Here is a 20850-nt window from a genome sequence, read left to right as displayed (position 1 = left end):
CACACAAAATCAAGCTTCCTGGATCTACTCAGCCTGGGCACTTTCCAACACTTCACCCCAATGAGCTCCAGGGTCCAGAGTCACCAAGCCTGGCCTTCATTCTTAGCCCCTCTTTACTCCATGGTGTCCTGTGAATGCCCTGACCCCTGTCCACCCTGCCAAAGGTAGGGCCCACTCAGGTTGAGTCAGCTGACCTGACCCTTTACCCACCTGCCATGTTACCCTCAGGTCTGTGGTAATCCATTGACTCTCTCCCCTTTCCCACTCCCAAATATTACTATTTTTATGCTGGTCCAAATTGATGTTTAATTTTTATTCTCTGGGTTTATTTTATCCCTTAGTCTTTTGGATTTTGTCATCTTTTATTCCTTACGTTTTTGTTATCTGTTCTCTATAGTAGTGTGGTTACACACACAAACACATATACAGACACACACACATGCACACACACACCAGGCAAGTGTTCTACCACTCAGGTATACCTCCAAGCCCCCTTTTGTGATGCAAGGTCTTGCTATGTTGCCCAGATGGTTGTGAACTTTAGACAATAGTCTGCATCTCTGCAGCATACTTAATAAATGTTTAGGCAGAGGCAGGCAGATTTCTGAGTTAGGCAGAGGCAGGTGGATTTCTGAGTTCAAGGCCAGCCTGGTCTACAGAGTGAGTTCCAGGACAGCCAGGGCTACACAGAGAAACCCTGTCTCAAAAAAAAAAAAAAAAAAAAAAAAAAAAACCCAAAAATATAAATAAATAAAATAAATGTTTAGGTCTCCTTTTATGCAACACCTTGCCCTTTCATTGGGCTCTCCTTGGGGTCAACCACAGGCCATCAAAGGTAGCACAGGTGATGGTCTGGGCCTTCTGCTGGGGCCTCAGTAGGCAAGAGGCTGTTGAGAACTGCTTTGGCCAGGTCTAAGTCTCAGGCTGGACAGTGAGGGAGAGAAAAAGACAGACCAGGGGGAAGGAATTAGGGGACACACAGGAAGAACTGTGGAGAGGTACCAAAATCAGGAAGGAGGTGCAGGCCAGACCCTGGCTTGCGGAACTGAGAACTGGTTGTTCCTCTTCAGCTGGGAACCCAGGGCCTCAAAGTCCTGGTGGTGGACATCATGACTCACGGCCTATTGCTGGCTCCTGTCCTCACCCTTCAGCATGGTCCCACAGGGTGCCCAGCTGACCTGAACATTCCCAGGCACCCTCACACTACCCCATTGTTTGGAGGCCCAGTGAGGACAAGGGTCTGGCCATGGGCCCTTGTGGAGAGGAAAGAGGTCCAGGGCCTGGCCTTCTTTCAGAAGTTTGGTCTAGTGTTTGACAGCCAGAAGAGGCCAGTCAGGGGGAAGGGGAGAATCTTCTCTCTACCCATCCAGTGGCCTAGCCCTGTTTCCTTTCCAAGGCCAGGCCTCTTGTACCTTGCCTCCTGCTTTGAGACAGCTTACCTCAGCCACAGTACAAGGCTGCTTTTAAAAGTGATTGGACTCAGACTCAGGGTTCAAGGCCTTCATCTACTACTATGACATCCTGGGCCGTTCTCACACTGTTCCCTGACCACCTGGTGCCATTAGTACACACAAACTTACTCCTAGCCTTCCAGTCGGGTGCCCCATGGTCACACTGTGTGACAATATCCTTAAGGCCCTCAGGCAGCAGGTGCAGGGAGGCTTCTGAAGATGGCAGGCCTCAAATGGCCATTGTTCCCTGAGTCTGGTTCTCCGAGTCCAGCCCTCCTTCAGAGGCCTTGACCACCACAGCCTCAGATCTATGTTAACCCAAATCCTGTGCTTTCCTGTCTGCACAGACTCCCTGTTCCCATGCCTAGCGTGGCAGAGCCTGGCCTAGTTACCTACCCCTTGGAGACTCCCACAGGTAATGTTTCTTCTGGTGGTCAGCAGAGCCCAGGTCTATGCTTCTAGAGTCAGCCTCTCTTTCTGGCTACAGACTGTCCACAAGGGCTGTAGCACAGCTCTGTCAGCACAGCAGACACAGCCTCAGGATAACAAGGCTGGCTCCTCCCTCCAGAGATACAGCCATCAGCAGCGGCAAAGAGACCCCCAGCAGAGAGACTTAGGCTGTATGGAGAAGGGGCGACACTGAGCCAGAACCGTTAGACCCTATCTTTCTAGCTTCGTTCCCTAACTGTGGGTTCCTTTGTAGAGCTTTAACCCTCTCTAGTTGCTTGACATCCTCACCCCAACCCCTCTATAGGCCTCCATAGGTCTGTTTTTTAATACCTTCTCCTCACTGACTTCTTCAGGGCATACTGCTGCAGGGTGGGGGTACCAAGATGGTCTCCAGACCCCAAAGTGAGCTTTTATTTTTTTCCTTTTCAGTCTTCTGAGACAGGATCTTACTGTGTAGCCTCAGTTAACCTACAACTTGCTATGTAAACCAGATTGATCTCAGGCTTGTGGTCATCTGCCTGCTTCTCCCTTCCAAGGGCTAGGACTAGAGGTATGTACCATCATGCCCAGCTCCGAGTGATCCTTAAAAACAGAAACCAAAGGACAGTAAGGCACTTACCACACAAGCAGGAGGACGTGAGTTCCGATCCCCAATCAACCACATAAACCGGGTAAGGCAGTGTATGTCCGTAATTCCGGTACTGGAGGGTGGACAGAGACAGGAGAATTAGTGAGCCCTGTTAACTAGCCAATTTACCCAAATTCTTACCAGTTCCAGGTTCAGTGAGAAACCCTACTTCAAAAATACAGTGAAAAACAATTGAGGAAGATACCCAACATCAACCTTGGTCTTCTACGTGTGTATATATATATATATATATATATATATATATATATATATATATATATGTACATGAAATAAATGTTCTAGTTGGTTGGTAGGTTAGTTTTTTGAAACCAGGTTTTTCTGAGAAGCCCTGAATGTTCTGAAACTCACTCGGTAGATCAGGCTAACCTCAAACTCATAGATCTGCCTGCCTCTACCTCCCAAGTGCTGGGATTAAAGGCATGCACCACTACTCACTGCCTGACATATGTGCACATGAAGTCCCCTGTACGAAAACATACACACACAAAATCATACACACACACACACACACACAAATCACAGAACACAACCTCAGTCCTCACAGGACCCACACTGGCCAGGAACATTCCTTTCTCCCTGCCTTTGACCAGCAATCTTTTCCTGCCTCCACTCCACATGGTACCTTGTTTACCGTTCTTGGGTATCTTAAGTAGGCTAAGGCCTGTGAATCTCTTCCTATTTCTCCAGACCCGAGCCCCAAAACAGTTGCTCCCATGATGCCCAGTGGGAAGTACCCTGATTGTGGAAGGGGTGTCTGAGGCAGAGCCCAGAGATGGGGGCAGGGGAATGTCTTTTCTCAACACTCTTCCTTCCTAGACAACTTCCTGTCTCCGGAATGGGCACAGCCACCATGAACCACAGCACTTCACCCTCCTTGTCATATTTTTTTTGAGAAAATAGGAAGGTAGTTATCAGAGATCGAACTTTCCTGAAACTGAGCAGTGAGCTGGGGAACTCAGTGTTGACCTCATCTCCTACTTCATGTGCGGTGGACCCAACAGCAGACTCCATAACTGGCAAAACCAGGGCCAGGCCCCACCTTCCTGAGCAACTACAGCCTTGGGTCTGAAAGGGCTGGGGCTCAGTTTAGAGAAGTCCAGAAGGCAGTTATTCTAGAAGGCTCCTGCCCTAGGGTTCCATCCTGGGGCAGTAGCTCCCTGGAGCAGAAGTCCCAGCCCTGGCATGTGCTAGGCTCAGAAGCTGAAATGGGTTCCCTGGGGGCAGCGTGCTCACCCTCCTGGAACCCTACTGGTAGAATTGAACAGACAAGCAAGAGGAAGTTTGGGCAGGAATTCACAGGGAAGGGGGGTCCAGCCCGAGGTACAACACAAAGAGCTGAGACAAGTGGGTGCAGGTCAGAGATAGTGGCAACTCCAGCTTCAGGCTGAGGCCTAACTCTTTGTGCCCTTAGCTCTGGTCAGTGGGGAACTCTAGAGAGCCTGACTCCAAATATGGAAGTCCTCAGGCCCTGCGTAGATCCAGTTTCCACTGAGTTACCACTATATATCCTAATGCTAGCCGTGGGCTGGCTTCCCCCTCACCATCACGTATGTGTATGTGTGATGAGGCTAGACCTTCTATGTCTGCCCTTTTACAGAGAGGGTGGATAAAGTGTCCAGTTCACATGGCATGGTCTATAGGAGCCAGCTGCACCGACCCAGCCCCAGGCCACCATTTCTGTGTACCTAGAGGCTTCTGACAACAGAACAAAATGGCATCAGGGGACTTGATCCCTCCTTCCTCTGCCACGGTCAGACCCATGCAGCTGGCCACTGATCTGCCTGCCACGACCAGGCCTCCACACCATTTGCCTGGTTGTCAGGGGGAAGGTAAGTGTCAGCCACCTAACTCTTCCAGGAAGGGGCTCCACTTCTGGGATTCAAACAGGAGGAGAAGCATCCAGGGTCAGTGCTGTTTCTGCTGTACCTCCCCCGCTCAGTGCCTCGCTCTGTGTCCCTAAGGTATACTCCTCGAATCTGCCTACTCTGCACTCCGGGCTAGCTTTTCCAGATGCCAACCTACCCCACTCCCCTAATGCTTGTAAATCTCACCTTCTGCTGGGATCTCTTACAGGTGCCAGCTCTTGGGGCTCAACACCTAAGAACCTTCTGGTAGGCAGCTTAGGGGAGACAAGGTTGACCCCAATGTTGTCCTCAGTGTGGATTTTCTTCCTTTTCCTTTTTTCTTTCTTTTCTTTGTATTTTTTTTTGTTTGTTTTTGTTTTGTTTTTTTGTTTTCTCTGTGTAGCCCTGGATGTACTGGAATTCACTCTGTAGAATGAGTTCTGGCCTCGAACTCAGAAATCTGCCTGCCTCTGCCTCCCAAGTGCTGGGATTAAAGGCGTGCACCACCACTGCCCAGCTCTTTCTTTCAAGGGAAGAGCATGAACACAGTCCCCCACTACCATAAATTATGCAGTCAAGCTTCTCCCATTTGAGGAAGTTGCAGGTGACAGTGCATCTGAAAGATAAACCTCGCCCTGGGAAAACCACCTTTGAGGTAACCATGGTATCTCCCTGCCAGGTAAGTATCAATGTTTGTCTTTCAAGAGGAACAGTCATAGAGAAAAGCACTATTTCAGTTTAGGGCAGGCTACATATGCCAACTATTTTTCCTACCAGAAAAGAATTCCCTGTCTCCCTACCTGTCCTGCTTGCTGAAGCCAATGAGACTGGGCTCAGGAGAGGCTGGGTGCCCGCTGCCGGGTGGCAGATGGGAGGGGCTGTGACAGAAACCTAGAGAACTTCAAGAGAGGCCCCAGCGCGACAACCCACTGTTGTCTGAATGGAAACTGCCAACCCAGGCAGCACAGTTCCAGGATGACAGGCCATGTTTGTCTCCGGTGCACAGTGGAGAGGAAAGTGTCAAACCAACTTCAAAGCCTGGCAGAGTCCTCCACTACCACTGCCAGTGGTGCCCAACCCACCCAGTCTGCAGGAACCTCCCTACTCAGGGAGCCCTGTAGCTCTTACTGAAGGCCAACATTTGCAAGGCTGCATGAGTGCCTGAGCAGAGGGGTGGGCACATATGTCGCTGTGTATACTGAGCTAAGAAGAGGCCCACAGCTCGGGAGTAGGGCGGAGTACAGGCAGCTAAGGAGGGCCCCCTGACCACTAAGCAAGATCATTATGTCTTTAACAAATTCCTCCTCAGAGAGTGTTGTCGGATGGGACCGACACTGAGTTACAGCATTGGCCAGCAATCCTTACCCTCGTGCCTGTGGGCCTGGCCACTCCTATGGTCCAGGTTTGGCTTTGGGCCTGGTACACACAGCATGCATGGAATGGGCGCTTGTCCAGATAAGCATCTTACTGAAATGGAGTCTGCCAGTGTCATAGATGCATGGCATTCGGTGGAGTGGCAATCCTTAGCTCCCCATCCAGCTCCCAAGTCAACTGTGAGTGCTGTTCTAGGCTTTCAAATCTCTGAAGTAAAGCTAAAACCCACCCCAGCATTCTAGGCCCCAGACCAGCCCTGGCCTCTTCCCATCCTGGTTAGGAGTAAGCAGCTGAAAGTGCTTGGCCATTTCCTTACCTGCCCTAGCAAGGTGGGCAGGGCCATAGGGGAAGCTCAGGGTACGGGGGCAGGTGTTCTTTTGATACCACAGAACAGATTATAATGCCCTGAGGACCAGGCCATAAAAACCCCCCAAATAGACATATTGTCTGTTCAGGGACAAGAGCAGGAATCTCCAGCTCAGGCCTGAGAATACTGCCTTGCCAGGCGGTGGTGGCACACACCTTTAATCCCAGCACTTGGGAGGCAGAGGCAGGTGGATTTCTGAGTTCGAGGCCAGCCTGGTCTACAGAGTGAGTTCCAGGACAGCCAGGGCTACACAGAGAAACCCTGTCTCGAAAAACCCACCAAAAAAAAAAAAAAATACAACTGAGAATACTGCCTTGAGAGGTATCTCAAGTGAATGCCTCTCACCTGCAGGTGCTTGTAGTCTGAGGGAGTTGTCACTTAAATATCATTTAAACCCCATTAGCTAATCCCGATCTGATTCCATTTCACAGGGAAGGTGCTGAAGCCCAAAACCTCAAATTGGACAAAGCCCGGGACTGTGGCTTTGTCTTGGTTCTTGTGACAAGCTCTGTGCCTTTTCTGGTCAGCCTCCGCTCTCAGAACCCCCGGAAACCAGCCTGAGCTGGTTAGCCCTGGGCCATGAGAGAGCTCAGCTCTGGTCATGGCATGCATATTACCAACCTGGCAGTCCCAGGCCAAGAACCACACCCCCTTCTGCAGGCTCAAGCAGGCAGACACCCTGCACCTTACTCAGCTGCCTAAAGCAAAGGGCGTTTGGCTGCAGGCCATTCTACTATGGCCAGCGGGTGTGCAGTAAGCATGATTCAGAGGGAAGACACAGCAGTTCTCAGAATCAGAGTTTGGCTGTAGGGCATGAGAGTGTATGCAATAAGGATGCCTGTTTGCCCGTGAGGCCTACTGACCTCCCTGGGTGACTGTGCAAAGTGATCAAGCCAATGCTGTTCGGGAAGTCAGCTAGCAAAAATCAGTCTGGTATATCTGGAACCTCTATGGCCAGCTCACATGGACCAAGGAGTTGTCCCTAAATCCTGGGGCAGCAATTACTTCATGGAGCAACAGGGAGTCCAATGACTTGGTGCTAGAACCAGTCAGCGCTGGGGAAGAAGAAAAAGAGCAGAGGGAACAGCATCTGGGTACCCGTGATGCCCCCATCCCGAAGTTCAGCTGCTTTCTGTTTTATTCCTACCTTTCCTGGAGTTCATGGGTGGGGGTGGGGCACTGACACTAAGCACAAGTCCCCCCATGTGGCCCTACACCTGCATTTTGCTTTACAGAACAGAAAAAGTGAGTCAAGAAGTATAATTTGGGGCTCAGCAGTTAAGAGCACCGGCTGCTCTTCCAGAGGACTCGGGTTCAATCCCTGGCACCCACGTGAGAGCTCACAACTCTGCAACTCCAGTTCCAGGGGAGCTGACACCCTCACACAGACATCCAGGCAAATCACCAATGTACATAAAATGAATAAATCATTTTTAAAAAAGAAGTATAATTTGCCTGGGAGGCTCAGGACCCTGAATCATGGCAGGAGGCAGCAGCCTTTCCCTGGGCTGAAGGCAGTGGGGGGGGTGGCAAGTGGGTGGAAGTCCCACAGCTCCTAGGCACCCCCACGTGGGACCCTCTCCAGCCCTTGAAAGCCCAAATAGCACTATTGGAGGGCTCCAGAGGCCTACTGGGCGCTCTACTCTCTGAGGAGGACTCAGGTTCAAAGAGCCCTCTTTCTCACTCTCCAGACTTCTCCACGCTTTCACCACATCTGGCATACAAAGGGTATTTCAATCAATGATTTGCCATCCTCCCTGGTCTGTCTGTCTGTCCCTACCTAACAGTTTCATACCAGCTCAGAGAGTCCCTTTCCCATAAATCTTGCTTTTCCCAGGCTCTAAGTTCCCCATCTTCTCTGCCCAGGCTGCCCACTTCCTCTGCCAAGCAGGGTTATAAAAGATCCAGACATGTCTGTGCCCAGGGAACCTGGAAGGACATGAACCAGCCGGATGATGGCAGGGTAAGGTCTGACCCTTGGTCCCCACAATGGAGCTTTGAGGATAGAACTCACAATGATCAGTCTTTGTGGACACAGGTGTCTGCCCACAGGACCCATGCAGGCAGGAACCTGGAAGCCGGCCCTATGCCCCAGGCCTCTCCAGGCCTGGCCTTGCCCCACCCCAACCATAAGACAAAATGGCCTGTTGTCCCTGTCTGACCAGGACACACACAGAGGAAGCACCCCCAGCATCTGAGTATCAGCTACTCAGCACTGGCAGACTGTGGGCACTCATAACCACCCTTGGGTAGAAAGTGTTTGCTAACCCTCATGTTACAGATGTAATGGAGGCTTGGCAGGAGGAAACACCTTATGAATATCATGTAGTTGGATTTGAACCCAAGCCCCCAGCCTGAGTTTATGCTCTTCTGTCTGCCCTTCTATAACCAAAGCAGGTCATTTTGATTCTCTGGACCTCTTGGATTTCTGTAGGCCTACATATGCACATGCATCCATATGGGGACAAAAGGACACTGGGGGCTGACTTAGCACCCCACTTCCTCTATCCGTGTGAAAAGGAAGGGCCAAGGCAGACCTGGAGTCTGTCGTCCTTCCTCCTGTCTTTCCTAGCCCAGCCTCCTGAGTGGGACTTCCCCGAAAGGCTAGGCTCCCTTCATGCTCCTCTCCTGACAGATGAATTTACCCATCAGATTTTGTCTATCCTTTTAGTTTGCACCCTCTGCCAGGCTATGTCTCCACCCAGAAGGCAGAGCCAGGTCCCAAAGAGGCAGAGGAGGTGGGCAGACCTGTGGTTTCCAACTCCTTGGAGCCCTCCCAGGCCCCAGGAGTGGAGAGCTAAATCTGGGGCCCTAGGCTGGGCTTCCCGGCCAGGGAGAGAACACAGTGGTCCGGAGGGACCGAAGCCAGTGGACACAACACTCACCTAGGTCACACAGAGTTGGCTTGAGTCTATGTTCTTGCTCCCAGCCCAGCAACTAACTCTTGGACCCGTTCTGTTGTGAGACAGTTCTGTGCATCTCACCGTTGATCCAGCAGGTGATACTTCCAGAGCCCCTTCAGGTGGGATTTAGCATCCTTAATAGTCACAAGTAGTAAACCAGCCCCCAGGTCCCACACTGTGCCCAGCAAGGGGGGGGGGGCTGGGTGTTCGGTTCTCAGGAGTTCTATTTAGAGTCACCTGACTAGGAGGCACAGAACTACCAGTGTCAAGGAATGAGCAAACAGAAAGGCAGAGAGAAAGCAGGAGCTGTGCAGGGTCATGGGAGGTGGCAGAGGGAGTCGGCTCCAACAGGGTTCTCAACCTATTAACAGCCAAAGCACAGAGCCACAGAAGGGTGGAGGTGGAACCCCACATGTCCGCTAACCTACAACTCTCTGAACAGTCTTCTAAATTCTCAGCGACTCACTCCTCCTCAAAAAATCTCCAAACTCCCCACACCCAGTCAGTCATTCACGCGTCAGTGTGAATCAGCACCAACAGGTGGCTTTTCTCTTAAACTTCATGGAGCCTCTGAAGGAAGAAAAGTTTGGAGGGAATGGAAGCCAATTCACCTCTCAAATGTTTGGAGGTCCCGCTAGATGAGCCTTGTAACCTGGGCCTAGCAACGGGTGCCAGAGGAGCCGGAGGGACCGGAGGGACACAGGACACATTCGAAACACAGCCCTATCTCCTATGCTCAACGCCCAGCCCTGAGCCCGGACTGCCGCCGTCCGCCCTGGGAACCCCACTCCCACCTCACAGCGGAACACAGGTTCAAGGGACCCAGGCAGGTCTCTGAGACAGGACTGTGCTGGGCATGTCCACGACCCGTCCAGAAACCCAGCTTTGCCTTACCCGCTGGTTCCCAGTCCACGGACCCTGCGTCCGAGAGGCGGATCCCTGCTCCGTTGCTCCGCTTTGCAGCCAGCGGGGCCAGCAGCCAGGGACTCCGGCGCAGGCCCCGCCTCCAATATTCAGGCCCCGCCCTCGCACTGCCAGTCTACCCCACCCCTGGCCTGGCTCTTCTCCAACCGTTCTCTTTCCTGCTCTGGCAGCTTAACTAACACACCTTTTCTAGTTGGTCAGAGATTGGTTGGTGGGCTAAAGGTGTAGGGTTTGTAACCAGCAAGCAATAGGTGCTCACTAGACATAGGCAGGTGTCTGAGTGAACAGAGTCTCTCTCTCGCTCTCTCTCTCGCTCTCTGTCGCTCTCTCTCTCTCTCTCTGGTGTGTACGTGTACAACACACACAGGCACACACACACACACACCTTAGATCCAGTGGCCTCCATGGAGAAAATGTCTGGTTTCTCTCTGGGGTACCGGCACGTGTCTGCTGTGCTAGATGGGGCTGATTAGAATCTAGGCACCAGGTAAGGGCACCTGGTCACCTGGTCACTAACCCCTCACAGTCAAGAAGGGTTTTCTGGGAACCTCTGGAGAGTTTTCAGCTACATCTAAAGGAACTATTGCCTATAAAACAAGGGCTGAAAATTCATGGCTAGCACTGGGTTGCCAAGAACTCAAGGCTTCCTGTGCACAGCCATTTAAGCCTTTGGCTAAGCCCATCTGTAGGCCTGGGGGACCACATGCCAGGGGCAGTGACCTGGGGAGGGGTGACTTCTTAGGAGGAGATGGCTTCCTAAGAGAGCCCTGGGGCCAGGCAGGGATGTGAGCCTGGAGTAGAACCAGGCTAGTAGAACTTTACAAGAGTGGAATTTTCAGAGGGAATTATCCCCATGGGGACTTCCAGGTTCTAAACCTAAGAAACTGAGCTAAGAAAGCACAGGTTCTAGAGGGAGCTACCTGGGTGGGAGGTGCCCAGCTGCTGCAGAGATAGGGGCTCCCATGTATGCTCCAGACCAGGCTGAGGCTGGAGGGGCTGAGTAGGAGTCACTCATGCTGAGCTACTGGAGGGACTCCGGATATCTAGACTGTAGCCGCACAAGTGTTGCTCATGTCCCTGTTCACATCTGTTCCAGGGCTGCCCAGGGCCAAAGGACCCATGCTTAGCAATTTGATTTAGCTCTTTGATGTGAGGCACCCCTGCAGGCAGAGAGTTTAACTGGGTGTAGGCCAGGAAATTAGTATGGCCAAGCATTGAGCCCACATAGAGAGAGACTGGTGCCCACTAGGAAAAGACCAGAAAACCTGTGGCTTGGGAAAGGAGGCAGTATAATACGTGGGAGAAGCTTCAGCCAACAGGGCACTGGGTTTTCCACTGGTAAAGCAGCAGAGAGAGGAGCAGGGAGCACGCTCAGAATCCTAGCCCTTCAGCCCTCAGGGCTGACACACTCGTTATTCCTGTCTCTAGCCCCAGGGCAACACCACTTGCACACAGTTTAGCTCTCATGGATCCCAGAGGCTAAGGAGACAGGTGCTGACTGGCTGAGATGCCTACCCTCTGAGGTACCCATCATATCCCCATGTCTGGCTGCCCAGATATCACCTCTGTGTACCTAAGTTGTCTGTGACCCTCTGCCTGCCCAGGCTGCTCCATCTTCTCCTGTAGAGAGTGCCAGGTGCAGAGCACTAGGGTGTTTGGCCCAGAATCCTACACTTTCAGCCCCTCCTCTGTCCACTGTCAGCCCCATCAGCACCTCACACAGCTGCCCTACTCCTGGGACTTGGCTCAGGGTTTGACAGGGTTAGACACATTTATCCCTGGTGTCAAGTCCAGTTAATCAAATGCATGGCCCCATCAAGGGCCCTGCGGACCCTGAAATGATTCAAGGCAAATCCTGATCCTTATGGCTAATAGAAAATAAACACAGATACTATCATGTCACTTTGCATCTCTTGTCTCCAAAGCTGAGGGAGGGACAGAGACCGAGAGGGAAGTAGAGCAAAGTCAGACATTGGTGCCACCTGCAGGAACCTGACTGAAGGCATAGGCAGGGCTGGCTTCCACATATCACATTCAGAGAAGATGGAAGGAACTAGAGACTACCATCCCCTGAAATGTAGCTGTGGTGAGGTCGAGGTCCTGGGCACCCAGAGCTCCCAACTGGAGCTGAAAAGACAGAAAGGATGTGCAGGACAGAGCCCATGCTTCAGGCAAGCAGAAGGAATGCAAAACCTCCTAAGTAGGCACAAAGAGGGGAAAGCAGATCTCTGCAAAGCACATGTGTAGTGAGCCAGTCCTCCTGTGCAAGTAAAGTTGCCAGGCCATCTTCTTCCTGGCCACCTGAGGCCCCCTTAGCAGCTCTCCCTGTGTCCCCTCATCCCAGAACCTCTTTCTCCCTTTGAAAAGCTCGAGGGCGCCAGGCAGTGGTGGTGCACGCCTTTAATCCCAGTACTTGGGAGGCAGAGGCAGGTGGATTTCCGAGTTCGAGGCCAGCCTGGTCTACAGAATGAGTTCCAGGACAGCCAGGGCTACATAGAGAAACCCTGTCTCGAAAAACCAAACCAAAACAAAACAAATCAAAAGCTCAAGGGTCATTTTTATTCCCTAGTCTCCCTTCCCAATCCTGTCTGCACTTCTGTCTATCTGGAGGTCCTATGGCCCATGCCCAGTCCACTACCTTTGGCAACCATCAGCTTGCTCCTTCCCTTGGCCTGCTCCTCACTAGGGACTCTCTTATGATTTCTCCTCAGAATTTCCCATAGCCTGTCATCTCCCCAGAGCAAAGACCTTATCCATAGATGAGCCCAAGCCTGCCCAACCCCACCAGCCCTCCTGGGACCTCTGTTCACTGCTCCCACTCTGAGTGGTCACACTGTCCCCTTGCTCCTCCAATGTTCCAGGCATGCCCCCATCTCAGAGTCTTTCATTCTGCAATTTCTTCCTAGTTCGCTTTTTCTCCAGATACTTGCACAGACCCATCCCTTCACTTCCTTCCCCCTGTTTGTTCTCAGCCTCACTGTTTGCTTGGGGGTAGAGCAGCGCTTCTCCACCTTCCTAATGCTGTGACCCTTTAACACAGTTCCTCATGTTGTGGTGACCCCAACCATCAAATTATTTTCCCTGCTATTTCATAACTGTAATTTTGCTTCTATCAAGAACCATAATTTACATATGCGTGTTTTCCAATGGTTTTAGGCTATCCCTATGAAAGGGTCATTTTACAACCCCAAGGGGTCTCGACCCACACGTTGAGAGATGTTTTGATGAGTAAAGGTATTCACCATGCAAGCTTGACAACTTTACTTTGATCTCTAGAACCCGTGTAAAGGTGGAAGGAGAGAACCAGCTCCACAAAGTTGTGTGTGTGCGCGTGCGTGTGCGTGTGTGTCCACCCTCATAGTCCTTCCTCTTCCCCTGTCCTTTGAACCCCAACATTTGACACATCCAGACTCCCTTTAGAATGCCATCTTACTAGAGCAAGACCTTGTTTGCCTCAGGGCTCATCCACTTCCTGGAAAAAAGCAGATGCTTAATACCTGGCTGGCGAAGGAAAATACAAAGTCAACAGGTAGTGTTTTCAGGGAGAGAAACCGCCTTCCCAGCCAGGCTCCTCCGTGTGAGGAAACAATAAGCCACCTTCTTGTTTCTATTCCCAAGAATGGCCTCATGGTAAGCCTGCTTTCCCTTGGCAGGCCTGTTTCTGGGTTGGACCAAAGCTGAAGGCAACCAGCCACTCATATGGAGGACAGCAGGGAAATCCATAGAGCAAAGCATTGGGGGTGGGCAGGGAAGGGATGGTTAACGCCTGGAAACCTTGTGGACGATTTAGCTCAGGCTGGAAACAAACTGCAAAGAGGTGGGGGGGAGGGGGGTGGCCTCAAACATCTGGCAGATGTAGTCATCTGGCAGGCTGAGAACAAGGCTGGGTCCTCTGTTGGGAGACTGGCCTAACAGCTTACCTTCTTGGGTTCTAGGTCTTCCCCTAGTGAGGCAGGTTCTGTGGTTCTCTCACACTGGATTTGCTCAAAGGGAGACAGAAAGTTTTCTTCTTTGCTGATATGAGTCAGAATCAAGGCAGAGGGAGAAGCAGAGGGTAGGGAATAAAGAGAAGCTGAAGGGATTTCTACATGCCAGGCTGTAGATGGGGTATGCACAGGGTCCAATACAGGTCTGGGCCATACACCAAGCCATGGTTCCTACAGGCTTGCTTTCTTCCACTGTGCCAGTCCTACATGCACTCTGGCAGAGCCAGCTGATGTGTAAAGGTATTTACCATGCAAGCTTGGATCATAGGATCTTTCCAGGCTCCTGTGTCATGCACCACCCAGTTGTCCCTTTCAGCTTTCACAACACCCTGTAGGGTAGGACTCCACCAGTCTTGCTCAGCTGGTCCAGCCTGTGAGCATCTGGCCAAGCTTCTCTGCTACCGCTCATGCCAGGCCAGGCCAGACTTCCTGGACAGCTAGGTATGAGCTGATGAAGTGAGAGGAGGCTTCCTGAGGATAGCAGGACCAAGCTGGACCAGACCTGGAAGAGCTTTCTTGGAGAAGACATCGTATTGGAGGACAGTGGAGGATGGAGCCAGAGCTACAGCCAGGTGGAAGACAGAGCATCCCAGGACCCTTTCACAGACCTGCACATGGCTGCCTGGCTTTGGTGATAAAACCCAGCTTGGCTCTGGCTTTGCCAACTGAAAAGTTTATTTGGCTCAGTTTTCAATCAAGAACACGTCAAACCAACCTTAATAGAAAATTCTATTTAAAAACACAAGCCCCGTGGGTGGCAGACCCTGGCCTCACATGTACTTCTATTTTTACACCCAAACATGCTTTCAGCCCACGGAGCCCGATTTGGAACTTGAAAGCGGCCTGTTCTATTCTGGGACCCACTTCCGGCCTTGGTGGTGTGATAGAGGCGGTGTTTGTACACACAGGCTGCTCTGCCCTCTGCCCTCCACCCTCCCCACCGCCTCACCTCCTGTCTCTTCCTGCCCTCTTTCATCCACATAACCTCCAGGACAATAAGGGGGTCTGGAAGGAGAAGACCACAGGCTTGGGAAGGGAAGCTGTGGCCTTCAACAGCATGTGGTTTCCCATTATCTCCCGAAAGGCCCACACCAATCACCGAAGCCTGTGTCAGGAGGGGAAGCCAGCCTTTCTCCAGTCAACACTGGACACTGAGACATGGGATGAAAAGTGGCTCATGTGACAATAAGATGTCCTCCAAAACCAGTGGTGGGAGGAAAAGGGGAAATAAATAAGCCTGGTCCAGGAGACTTGAGGACTGCCTCCTACCCTTGCCCTAGACCTGCCCCAGGCCCTGCCAAGGTAGGTCTGCCTAGTGGAAATAAATGTGGGGCTCACCCACAAAGTCCCACAGTCACCTGCCCCTCCAGGCCTGGCACTGGGTCCAGATGGGCACCACCTAGTTTCCAGCACAGCCTGACCACTTCCTTTCCCTTATATTCTTCTGTCTTACACCTTGGTCTCTATTCCCACCCATGAGAACCCCCAGACCATGCTGGTCAGACCCAAGACGCCCAGAGGTTACCTTACGCACCCCAGATGCTACATGACCTTGGGACATAGTGTTGAACCCTCAGTACCTGGATCCCTACTGTGCCCATTTCTTGAGAGCTACACTGGAGCCCTCCTATGCCACAGACGGACCCCAGACACAGAGGAGGTCAGACAGGCTTTACCCAGAAAGTCCCTGTTGGTCCTGTGCCTTCTCCTAACCTCCACCCACAGAGGTAGGACTGGAAAAGTGGCAGCTGTGACAAGTAGCCAGACTCATGCTCTACCCAGACATCCCACCTCCCACCCCACAAAGGACCCCCTGCCCCAGGCTGTGGCTTTCTCATCACAAAAGAAAGCTTCCACACAAGCATGGAAGGCTAGCAGGAGAGCGAGAAGGGGCTCACTGGAGGTGAGGCTGGACCTGTCCTGTCCTGTGGTCGTAAGTACCCAGGTGAGAGGCAGGCAACATGAAGTCCCCATTCTAGTGTGCATAGACTGAAATTAGTAAAATCTATTTCCTTATTTACCATCTTAAGAAGTGGGCACTGTAACTCTGGGGACTACAAAGATGAATTGAGCCTGAGGCACAGGTTCAGATCAAGTTCCATCCTTTCATCCAGGCCTGACTGTGTAATGCCTGTAACCACAATGCTTGGGATGCTGAAGCAGGAGGATTGCCTAACGTTTGAGGCCAGTCTGGGCTACATAGTGACTTTTAGGATGGTCTGAGCCACAGTTTGAGAAGCCCCATAGCTGGCAAGGCTCAAAAAACCCACAGGAGTTGCCCTCTTCCCCTTCTCCAGAGGCCGAAGTTCAACTCTGCCCATGTTTTGTTTGTTTCACTTCCTTGTTCCTAAAGGACACTCTTATTGCTACTTCCTGACCCACAGCGTCAGCACGCGCCTTAGACAGCAATGCGAGGTGACGCAGAGCCTCCCTCTACGTGAAGCCGCTAGTTTCCTCTCCTCGGCTTGGTCCTCCTGGAGCTACTAAATGCTTTTATTTTACGTTTGCTCACCTTTATGAAATAAATAACTTAAACACCACCAAATGCTCAGATCTCCCCCAAAGGCCTTCCCCTATATCAGACACGCCATCAGATTATAACAGACTTCTAAGTGCGGCACCCACTGCCCCCTCCACTGGTGTCCCGACACTGTCTCTGCTTCCCTGGAATCCCTACAGTGAAGTTTCCACTTCCTCTTTCCCAGTTTCCCCCTCTTTTTGGAGAAGCACACCCTCAAATGGCTCCTGAGAATGGAACACATTTTCTGCTGAGGACCTGTACTATGGCGGAGTCCTGTGTCTCTGAGCTTTGTATTTTGCTGGAGCCACAGTTCTCATCCTGGTCCTTTCTCTCTATACATTTCTAAGGTCCCTGAATCAAGATTCTGAGATTCCTGTAGACAAGCATGAAGCGCACGTCTTGTATCTGAACATCCTTTTTTTTCTTTTTTCTTTTCTTTCTTTCTTTTTTTTTTGTTTTTTGTTTTTTGTTTTTGTTTGTTTGTTTGTTTTTGTTTTCCCAAGACAGAATTTCTCTGTCCTGGAACTCTCGCTGTAGACCAGGATGGCCTTGAACTCACAGAACTCACAGAGATCCGCCTACCTACTATGGGCAGTGACACTCTAGGCAGGTGGTTCTGAGTTCTAAAGAAAGCAGGGTGAACAAGCCATGAGCCAGTAAGCAGCATCTTCCATGGTCCTCTGACCTCCACAAGCATGTCCTTGCCCTCTCTCTCAATAAATAAATTTAATAAAGATTTTCTCAATCTTATTTTCCAGTTCTATTTTCTATGCTCATGTGCATATATACATATGTATTTTTCTAGGATTACATATATAAACATTTTAAGATATATTGTGTACATACATATATATATTGAACTTCTTTGATCATGTGTGTATGTCTCTACATATATATATATATATGTGTGTGTGTGTATGTCTCTCTACATACATATATATATGTGTATATATGTATATATATACACATATATATATGTATATATATGTGTATAGAGATAGATGAGAGAGAGAGAGAGATGAGACAAAGAGAGAGGATCTCATGTAGCCCAGGCTGACCTTGAACTCACTATGTAGCCAAGGATAATCTTGAACTCCTGATTGTCCCACCTTCCCTTCCTGAGTTATGGGATTGCAGGCATGTGACACTACCCTCCCCCCAGCTTATTCAGTGTTGAGGATTGAACCTAGGCCTTCATGTCTGATAGGCCGCCATTCTGCCAACTAAGCTATATCTGAAACCTCCACAATCATATTCTTAATTTTCATGAGTTCTTTATATTTTCTAAATAGTCTTTCTTCTCAGCACCCAGTTCTATTTTTTTTCATGAATATATGACCAGGGTGTAGGGGTCCTTGGGACGAGGGTCCTTGAAGGCTAGGTGGGCAAGAATTCGGCAGTGACAAACAGAAACAAACACAGAGGCAGTTTAAATCTGAGTTTATTTTGTAGCTCTCAAGCAAGAGTTGAGAAATACATAGAAAAAACAAAGATTACAACTCTTAGAAGATGTATTTAGGAAAGCAATCATTATCATTTGGCATAGTAAAGCACAAAGATCATCCAAGCATATCAGCTCTGAAGAGATGTATTCAATAAATCACAAATAGAACAGGTAACATCATTATTATTTGGCACAATAGAAATCATTTAAATGTTACAACTGGAGCCGGGCGGTGGTGGTGCACGCCTTTAATCACAGCCCTTGGGAGGCAGAGGCAGACGGATTTCTGAGTTCGAGGCCAGCCTGGTCTACAGAGTGAGTTCCAGGACAGTCAGGGCTGTACAGAGAAAAACCCTGTCTCGAAAAACAAACAACAACAACAAAAATAAAAACAAAAATGTTATAACTCTGAAAGAATTATTCAGTGGGGTAGTCATCCAAGATCTCCAAGAGCAGACTAATAAATCTTTTTTTTTTAAGATTTATTTATTTATGTATTATGTGAATACACTGTAGCTGTCTTCAGACACACCAGAAGAGGGCATCAGATCCCATTCCAGATGGTTGTGAGCCACCATGTGGTTGCTGGGAATTGAACTCAGGACCTCTGGAAGAGCAGTCAACGCTCTCAATCTCTGAGCCATCTCTCCAGCCCCTAATAAATCTTTATGATCAACTATTATATAACATCTAATACCTGATTTTTTAATAAATCTTCCACGCATAAATTTAAACTATTTTAATTCTTTTTATTTAAGGCTTTCTTTACCATATACCAAAGCCCATCTCTGATGACACACATGTAATCATAAGAAATTTTATTGTTGGGAAAGGTTTTTTTTTTTTTTTTTTTTTTTTTTTTTTTTTTGGTTTTTTTGAGACAGGGTTTCTCTGTGTAGCCCTGGCTGTCCTGGAACTCACTCTGTAGACCAGGCTGGCCTCAAACTCAGAAATCCGCCTGCCTCTGCCTCCCAAGTGCTGGGATTAAAGGCGTGCGCCACCACCGCCCGGCGTTGGGAAAGTTTTTAATCTATCATGATACTATTATGTAACTTTGTAAATGATTTATAAAGTGAGGCGTTGGTTTCTCTGGAGGCAAGGTCATGTTAGTGACACCATCTCAAAGGATGGTTTCTTACCCATTTTTCTTGCTTACGATCTTGGCCTAGGCTATCAGGAACATGCCATAAATAAGAAAAGGAATAAAAGAAAAACAGATAAGTTGCCATGAGAACTACGGCTCAATGTTTTATTCAGGGCAAGAGTTCCACAACCGGTTCCAGGAGGCCTCCTCCTTTTGAAGTTTTTGCCTCTGTCTGTGGAATTTGTCACACAGATTCTACTGGGGTTGATGTGACAAATATGTACAAATTTTTCTCTTTGCTTTGATTCTTGAGGGTATTGATCACATGTTCTAAGCCAGGTGTAGTGACAGACACTTGTAATCCTAGCTAATCAGAAGGCTGAGGTGAAAGCATTGCTTAAGTCCACTTTCCTGGCCCCAGGCACAACTTTTAGGATGTGTTCTTGGCAGACATTAGCATACCTGTAACCCACCTCCCTATTGTCTCCACTAATGTCATTGATAGCTTGGCTTCCAACTTTGTCTATTCTAGAAAAAAATCTCATGTAGCCGCTTCCATAGAGTAACGTGTTTCCTGGAGCAACATGAGTTCACACCTCTGGGCCATTGTTATTCATACTTGACTCCAGGATGAACTCTCTCTTTTTCCCTTTGAAATGAGGGCTGTACTTTGCCTGGAAAAACACATTTCAGTCCCTCTGAAACAAGAGGGTTATAACACAGCATTGTGTCTGAATATGACGGAGCCCCTGTTTCCAGGGCAAACCACAAACTAAACATGGTGTTTTGACCTTTGCAGCACCCAAGAAGGGGCAACCTGGACTGCCATTTTAAATTTTCCTGGAGAACATGACTGGGGCTTAGGTCTGGTCTCTGATCCCAACCTGAGGCCCTGAACACAGGAACCTCCTGCCGCTCTCTGCTGAGTGCTGTATGTTCCACACAGGGGCTGAATGCACAGCACTGTTGTCCTTTGTGAGACACAGCTGCAGACCTCACTCCTAAAAAGTGGTCTAGAAGTGTGGCCCAGGCTTTGGGCATACACACCTTCACTGCCAGGACTGTGTGCATGCATATGTAACGTGTGTGTGTGCATGTGTATATGTGTGCGTGCATGTGTGTATGTGTGTGTATATATATGTGTGTGTGTGTGTGTGTGTGTGCACATGTATGTGTGGGTGCATGTGTGTATGTGTGTGTGCACACATGTGTATGTGTATATGTGTATATGTGTGTGTTCATGTATGCATATCTGTGTTTATGTGTGTGTATGCATGTGCATGTGTGTATGTGTGTGTTCATGTGTGTGTATCTGTGTGTATGTGTGTGTGCATGTGTGCATATACACTTCCCCTGAGGAAGCAGAGGGCGGAGCTACCAAGCATGGTGCTGGAGCTAGGGAGCCACGAGCAGCACTTGTCCCGTTCCCATGTAGAGCGCCTTAGCTGAGTGGGGGAGAAAGGCTGTGTGTATGGAAGAGAAATCGGAAAGTAGTCCATGCTGCCAGTCACACTAGGAGAAAAAGAACTCCCCAAACAGAAATTCAATCTTTGGACTGTATCTTACTTAATGTAGTCTGGGAAAGGAGGAATAAATCTGCTTATCTTCAAGGCTTCTCTTAGCATATTTTATGGATAAACGGAATGAAGGCTTCTTCTCTAGCTCAGCAGTGTTCCTCTGGACAGGTGGTGGTGGGCCTTGCCTCTCTGACTAGTTTTTCTTTGTTACTGTCTTTCTGAATAGTGGAAAAGAACGAGTTCTGGTCACCAAAGCTATTGACTCTTACATCGAGTCCTCCCATTTGGATGACCTCTAGAACTCAGAACAAACTAGTCGTTATCCGTGTGTATATG

General features: G+C 49.7%; 1 protein-coding gene and 1 non-coding gene across 7 annotated transcripts in view; both read right to left on the bottom strand.

Moving 5' to 3' along the window:
- Window positions 1-10038, bottom strand: part of Sh3bp2 (SH3 domain binding protein 2) — a 38144-nt gene extending 28106 nt beyond the window's left edge. Inside the window, exons 1-3 of one of the 6 annotated variants that reach the window (XM_076938327.1) lie at window positions 9933-10038; window positions 2521-2602; window positions 1848-2069 (exon numbers count right to left, since the gene is read on the bottom strand). The gene's annotated coding sequence lies outside the window, so the exon portion shown is untranslated. Of the gene's footprint in view, window positions 1-1847; window positions 2070-2520; window positions 2603-9020; window positions 9170-9832; window positions 9858-9932 lie in introns of those variants that run through there. The other 5 variants (XM_076938329.1, XM_076938328.1, XM_034508981.2 and 2 more) reach the window with 5 other exon arrangements.
- LOC117713217 (U1 spliceosomal RNA) lies at window positions 4923-5081 on the bottom strand. The gene has a single exon (XR_004607396.1). It is a non-coding gene; the product is annotated as a U1 spliceosomal RNA (small nuclear RNA).
- Window positions 10039-20850: the final 10812 nt, after the last annotated feature.

This window comes from Arvicanthis niloticus, chromosome 7 (genome assembly GCF_011762505.2).
Source record: "Arvicanthis niloticus isolate mArvNil1 chromosome 7, mArvNil1.pat.X, whole genome shotgun sequence".
Lineage (NCBI taxonomy): Eukaryota > Metazoa > Chordata > Mammalia > Rodentia > Muridae > Arvicanthis > Arvicanthis niloticus.
Note: the sequence above shows the minus strand (reverse complement) of the source record. Positions and strands in the feature narration are given on the sequence as shown.